Source organism: Asparagus officinalis, chromosome 3, assembly GCF_001876935.1.
Source record: "Asparagus officinalis chromosome 3, Aspof.V1, whole genome shotgun sequence".
NCBI classification, from domain to species: Eukaryota; Viridiplantae; Streptophyta; class Magnoliopsida; order Asparagales; family Asparagaceae; genus Asparagus; species Asparagus officinalis.
In genome coordinates, this window is record NC_033796.1 from 45,113,926 (window position 1) to 45,121,564 (window position 7,639).

Consider the following 7,639-nt stretch of genomic DNA (forward strand, 5'->3'; position numbering starts at 1 on the left):
TGCAAGAAGTCAACTCGCCTGCAACGCTCGAGGATCTCGCCCGCTTGATTCTCGCCTGCGGATCATTTCCGCCTTCCCAACTTCGCCTGCAGCGATTCGCTCGAAATCGCCTGACGATCGCGAGCTCGCCTGCGGAGGTGAGTTTGGCCTATACCCAAACTAACAAAAAGCAGCCCAGAAACTGTCATCAGTCGACCGATCAGATCATCAGTCAACTGAACGAACTCATAAGGTCGATTGATCGCCTATCAGTCGACTGAGCAGAAAAGAAATCACAATTGTAGGGCATTTCATGAGTCGACTCATCAATTCATGAGTCGACTCACGACTGTCATGAGTCAACTCATGACACTAAAAACAGGTTTTTCAGGGGTTTTCCACAATTCTCCATATCGACGAAGTTTTCTAATAAAACTGATCCAAGAAGTGATCGCCCATGGGTTAAACACTTAGAATGGGCCCAAAGTTAAGCCCACAATAAGCTGTAGCGAAAGTCGCCTTATGACCAAAGCAAGCCTCGCCAAGCAGTCCACATCGACTCAATTCGACCAAGTCAGACACCCCAACACGCCTCAGATCAAGTCAAAAGGTTGATCAAATCACGAGTCAAATTCTATATTAAATTCAAACTCGTAGGCGAAGTTCGCCAACTAATGAACTCTGCCCACGTGGACCAAGTCATCCATTTCTGAAGATGGCGCGCCCACGTTCAAAGCGACCTTTGCCCCCGCGCTTCAATTCCAAAAAGCGAGAGTGACCCCCGCATTCCAACTTTAGACGCAAAGGTTGACCCCCGCGTTTCATAGGCTAAACGTGAGGGTCAACCCAGAACGCGAATCTCGCGTTTGACCGTTTCAATTGCAATTTGAACGGTTCAAAATTATTTTCCACATAATGAGGCTATTAAACCCCCATCATGAAGAGATTTATGGGGTCAGTTACACCCCTAGATCTCTATAAATAGCTGAGAATTCAGCTGAATAAGGATCTTTTGGATCATTTGGGTTGGCTATCTTTGAGATCAGCTATTGCATTAAAGAGAGAAAAGTCATTAGCTTATTTCGGCTAAAAGGATTGAAATTCCTTTCGGAAATTAACTCTCTTGCAGAGTTCTAAACTTGTCCAGAGTTCTCAACTTACCTTGCAAGTTCTTCCAAGACGTCAAACCAAGAAGCAAAGACGAAATTCCACGAAGCGAAGCGTTTGGATCGTCAACGGGATACAAGAATAAAACTCTCATCATCATCAGGAAGAACCCAATATTAAACAAAGGGAAGGATTCTCATCGATTCTTCTCTCTTTTGTAAATCAGGACACCGATAAGAAAGTTGTAATTTTTTTTTCTAAGTCAGTTAGAGAGGGATTACTTTAAGAGATTGTAATTACTATTTTCCCAAGTTAGTTAGAGAGATTAATACTAATTTATTTCTCAATTTTCTTGCAATTTTTCCCGCAAACAACAACCATAATTTTAATTCATTTGATTATGTTATCTTCTTCTTTATTCTCCAAGATATACTTATAAATATTTTCCCTGTGTTAGTGTTTATAATTTTTTGCAGTCTTCTGTAGGTTGTTCCATTGTCTCCTGACACATCATGCTACTGATTGCAAGTATATGTTCACTGAAAATTGAGAATTGGTCATATAACTTTGATATTTATTTGCTTTTTTCATATTTATTTGCTTTTTTATTGTTTGTATACTCGTCTTTTTCAATTTTGTTATTCAAAAAGGAGGGAAGCTTATTACTCTAGAAAAAAGCAACACATAAAAGAAAAGGCAGAAGATAATCTCCCTACTTTGAACATTGAAATGGTGGTTGCAAAAGATCAAAGCTTGTTATTAAAAAAAAACATAAAAGCGAAAGTGTTTTAGATGAAGGACACACAAAACTTAAACTTATCCAAAATAAACATAAAAATGGACCAAGTAATTCTACTCATTCCAAATATGATTTATTACAAAGCAATAGAGGCAAAAATAAACTCATCGAAATTGCAATAAAAAAGAGAAAACAATTGACGAAGAAGGAGCTTCCTTACCTAAAAAGAGTCGCTACTCAACTTGTTCAAAGGACATCTTAAATTGAAAGATCTCTTCCCATGTGAAGGTAGACTCAAGAACAATTTTTCGAATTAAACCCATTCCGAAATTTTTTTAAAAAAATCGACCATATCCCCTTTTTTTACAAGAATCAACCAACTTTGGGGCCACATCAGCATCGTGGCTCCAAAGTGGGCCGATTTTTTTTAATTGTGTTACTAAATAGTCGGGGTTGCCAACCCCGACTATTTAGGACCCTGTATAATCGGCGTTGCTAAATAGTTGGCAACCCCGACTAATTTAGCACGCTTTCTAATTCGTCGGGGTTGGGAACCCCGACCAATTTGAAAGTCTTTTTCTAATATAGGGCACATGTATGAGACCTAACTACTAATAGCTGGTAGCCCACTGCAGACAAAAACTTAGTTAAGGAAAAGGACGTTAAAATATCTAGCCCTCCAGCTTTTTCGTTCTCAATTGTTTAAGGTAAGTGGACAAAAAGTACCTTTTTCATACCTGCATATCTTTTATTTGTAAAGAAAAAAGTTTAGAAAAAAGTCTTTTGAATTGGTCGGGGTTCTCAATTTCGACTAATTAAACAGTGTGCTAAATTAGTCGGGGTTGCCAACTCCGACTAATTTAGCATGTATATTAGTCAGGGCGGACTAAATAGTCGGGGTCGGCAACCTTGACTATTTAGTAACGCGATTAAAAAAAAATCGGCCCGCTTTGGAGCCACGATGCTGACGTGGCTCACTTTGACGTGGCTCCAAAATGGGTCGATTCTTGTAAAAAAAGAGGATAAGGTCAAAATTTTTTTAAAAAATTCGGAATGGGCTTAATTCGAAAATTTGTTGGTAAACTCAACTTGAATAAAAGACATATAGAAATTGAAAGATCTCTTCCCATGTGAAGGTAGCTACCCACCTTATATAGTCGCAGTCAACCAAGAATTCAAATAAATGAATCATTTCAAGATGCAGTTTTCACCAAACTAGCTAAAAGATTACTATCATACGTATAGATTTAGGCGAAAAGGGAAAAGCTCTTATTAGTTAGGGAAAAATGTGTCCAGGCCCCAAAAGCAGAAAGTTCATGTGACCTGCCCCCTTGTATTTTGCCCCATGTGATTCAGCCCCAAATACACATTGTATTTGTGTTAAGGCCCCAAAGTACCAGATCCTGAGAAAAACCCAACAAAAGTTACAAATTTACCCTTTGATTTGATTGAGCTTGGTAACTGCGCCCATCCCTTTAACCCCATCCCATCTCTCTCTCTCTCTCTCTCTCTCTCTCTCTCTCCACTCTATCTCTCAGCTTCTCCTTCTCTCTCACTTCCGTCATGGCCGCTGAAAATGATCAGACTGAGGAGGTCATGGAAGGCGAAGGCGAGGACGGTGGTCATGGAGTCGGAGGTCGGGGAGTCATCTTAGAAACAGCTCGTGAACGCGGGTTCAACAACAAACACGGAACATGGTCCGGGGACCCGCGAGCTGACGGAGCCTGGAGCTTTGGTCTGATGCATCGTTGTTCTCCCCTTTCTAGGTTACGGAATATCTTTACCCAAATCAATGTCTTAATCAAGATAGTGCTCTTGTTTTCTTGTAATTTATGAAGGGAATCGATATTGGATTTTTGTAGTTTTTCTCTTTCATTTAATTGAAATGAGATCTCCTTGGATTCTTGAACAGCAGTTTGGGTTTTTCTTTAATGCCTTTTTCTTGTGTGATTTGGTGATTGACAGAGTTTTGTATAAGAGATTAACAGCAGAAATTCAAAAGCTCACATTGAATCTTCAGACATATCGACATTTAGCTAAAAATTGAAGATAATGTGATTAAAAGTCGACTAAAGAATCTAAGAACCTGTGAATTTGAAAGGGGGGGTCAAGGAAAATTAGAACTATAAATGTTAGTTCTAAGGGCTGTTATGTTAGTTCTAAGGGCTGGAATGTTAGTTCTAATGGCTAGAACTAACAAAGAGCCCAATGTTAGTTCTAAGGGCTGTTATGTTAGTTCTAAGGGCTGGAATGTTAGTTCTAATGGCTAGAACTAACAAAGAGCCCAAGAGGGCTGGAATGTTAGTTCTAATGGCTAGAACTAACATTGGGCTAACTAACAAAGAACTCAATGTTAGTTCTAAGGGCTGGAATGTTAGGCCCAAGGCCCAATCAAAGACCTTTAAATATATATTGTAGTTGCATGGGCTTGAACTCCTAACCTCCTCTCCAAATTCCCAAGCTTTACCACTAGACCAAGTAGCCAAAGTGTTAATGTTAGTTCCACGAACTAATACTGTGCAGAATAGAACTAACACTCTACAGATTAGAACTAACACTGTGCAGATTAGAACTAACACTCTACAGAATAGAACTAACACTGTGCAGATTAGAACTAACACTCTACAGAACGGAACTAACACTGTGCAGAATAGAACTAACACTCTACAGATTAGAACTAACACTGTGCAGATTAGAACTAACACTCTACAGAATAGAACTAACACTGTGCAGATTAGAACTAACACTCTACAGAATAGAACTAACACTGTGCAGATTAGAACTAACACTCTACAGAATAGAACTAACACTGTGCAGATTAGAACTAACACTCTACAGAATAGAACTAACACTGTGCAGATTAGAACTAACACTCTACAGAATAGAACTAACACTGTGCAGATTAGAACTAACACTCTACAGAATAGAACTAACACTGTGCAGATTAGAACTAACACTCTACAGAATAGAACTAACACTGTGCAGATTAGAACTAACACTCTACAGAATAGAACTAACACTGTGCAGATTAGAACTAACACTCTACAGAATAGAACTAACACTGTGCAGATTAGAACTAACACTCTACAGAATAGAACTAACACTGTGCAGATTAGAACTAACACTCTACAGAATAGAACTAACACTGTGCAGATTAGAACTAACACTCTACAGAATAGAACTAACACTGTGCAGATTAGAACTAACACTCTACAGAATAGAACTAACACTGTGCAGATTAGAACTAACACTCTACAGAATAGAACTAACACTGTGCAGATTAGAACTAACACGCTACAGAATAGATCTAACATGGTATAGATTAGAACTAACACGCTCCAGAATAGAATTAACATTGTATAATTTAGAGATAGCTTGTTATAAAATAGAACTAACTTGTATAAATTAGAACTAACTTGGCATAAATTAGAACTAACGTGGCATAAAATTAGAACTAACATGGTATAAAATTAGAACTAACTTGTTATAAAATAGAACTAACTTTGTATAAATTAGAACTAATGTGGTTAGTTCTAATTTTTACCAGCTCGTGTTAGTTTTAATTTATTTAATGTGTTAGTTCTAGTGTTAGTTCTAACAGATATCGTGTTAGTTGTAATTTATTTAAGTCATTAGTTCTACGTAATTGTTGGGTCTAAACGCCATGTTAGTTCTATTTAATGATGTGTTAGTTCTAGCTTCTCTAGTGTTAGTTCTAACTGGTATCGTGTTAGTTCTAATTTATTTAAGTCGTTAGTTCCAGCGTAATTGTTAGGTCTAAATGTCATATTACTTCTACTTGATGATGTGTTAGTTCTAGCTTCTCCAGTATCAATTCTAACAGGTATCGTGTCAGTCCTAACAGGAGCTCAACTAGAACTAATATAGCCACTAGAACTAACGCTTATATTAGAACCAACACTAGCTGGAAGTAGAACTAACATTAAATAAGTCAGAACTAAATTAGAACTAACATAGAACAACATAAAATAAGTTAGAACAAACATTAAATAACTTAGAACTAACATTAGAACTAACATGAACATAAAATAAGTTAGAACTAACATAAAATAAGTTAGAACTAACATTAAATAACTTAGAACTAACATTAAATAACTTAGAACTAACATCAGTTATTGCTCATGATAGAGTTCAAAAAAGGGCGGGAAATTTCCCTCTATTTTTTCCATCAGATTGCATTAATGGGCGTGACTTTCCATGTAGTTTGTGGACCAGACGTCTAGGGAAGATAAGTGGAGGGGTAATTTCGGGTTTTTTTTCAAAATACAATCTCTTTTTTTATACTGCTGACGTGGAGGGGCCTTAAAATATTAAATGGTACTTTTTGGGGCTGAATCACATGGGGCAAAATACAAGGGGGCGGGTCACATGAACATTCTGCTTTTGGGGCCTGGACACATTTTTCCCTATTAGTTATTGTGGCATTTTGAAATAGGGTTGTCTAAAATATATTTTCTTCTACAAAATTAAACTATGTTTATTAAGTACTTACAATGATAATAACAAAGATTTATCTCATGAATTTAAAATTCTATAGGCTCAACTTCCAACCAAACAGGTAATAAAATGCAAAATGGACGTTCCACATCAATGTCTAATCAATACTCAAACGCCACAATTTTTTTTTAAAAAGAGTGACTCATACAGATTGGCTTATAAAAATTCCCAATAAAGAGGAAATCTTACCTAGACGAAATTTATGTACACATTATGGCATAAAAAAGTTTATGTTAATGTGAGCACTAAAAATCCTAAAATCATAAACATAATAGGAATTCTAAAACAAAAAACAAAACAGATTAGGAATCTTAATAACCTATTAACAAAACATATTTGGAATCATGTTACCAAAACATATTTGGAATACATATTTGGAATCCAAATAACCTGTTACCAAAACAAATTGGGAAACATATTAGGAACCTGCTATCCAACATGCAGAATAGTTATGTACTTACTCAGTTTGGTGCTATTAAGTGAAGCACTCACGTGCCTCTTCACTTGTCATTAATAAAATAAGAACCTTCCAAAAGAAATTACAATAGAGAAATTATTTTTGGCAATTTTTAAATTGTAATAAAATTTTCTTTTCTATATCCGTCCTAAAGATTCGTGAATGTAATCTTTAGCCAACTGTTCATTCAAATCCAATGAACTCATAACGGATCATACAAAATCCGTTATCTAGAATCCCAACATACGTGTTGAGCGCAGGGTAATCCTCCCTCCTTACGCTAACTTTAGGAGTTGTTTGGTTCATTTCATAAAAACCTAAGTTTGAGAGATTACTTATGAGAAATAAGTTGTGGGACTAATTTACATGTTTGTAAGTCTATTTCATAACTTTTTGGGAGGAAATATGTTTCCTTAAATTTATAACCGATGACACTATTATCTTACTAGTTGGTGAGTCTCACATACACAATATTTTTTTCTCTCTCAATAAATACAATAAAAGAAAATTAAACACCTTCACATGGGTGGCGTATGGGTGTTTTAATTTCCTTTTTTTTTTCTACCAAACAGCTCCGAATCCCAACCGATCCCTATCATGACCCGTCCGTACGCTCCAAGTCTCCAAAACTTAATCTATTTCCAAAAATATTTTGAAATTACATTCACCCTCAGACAAAAATAGCCCTTCCGAATCCCAACCTCCCCCTGCCCCTCTCTCTCCCCATCAAATTCCTCCACGCTCTCATTCATCGCCTCCCGCGCTTTCCCCTTCCTCCCAGAAGAACCGACGTCGAACTAGGGTTAGGGTTTCTAATCCCAATTCCGGCCGTCGACGAT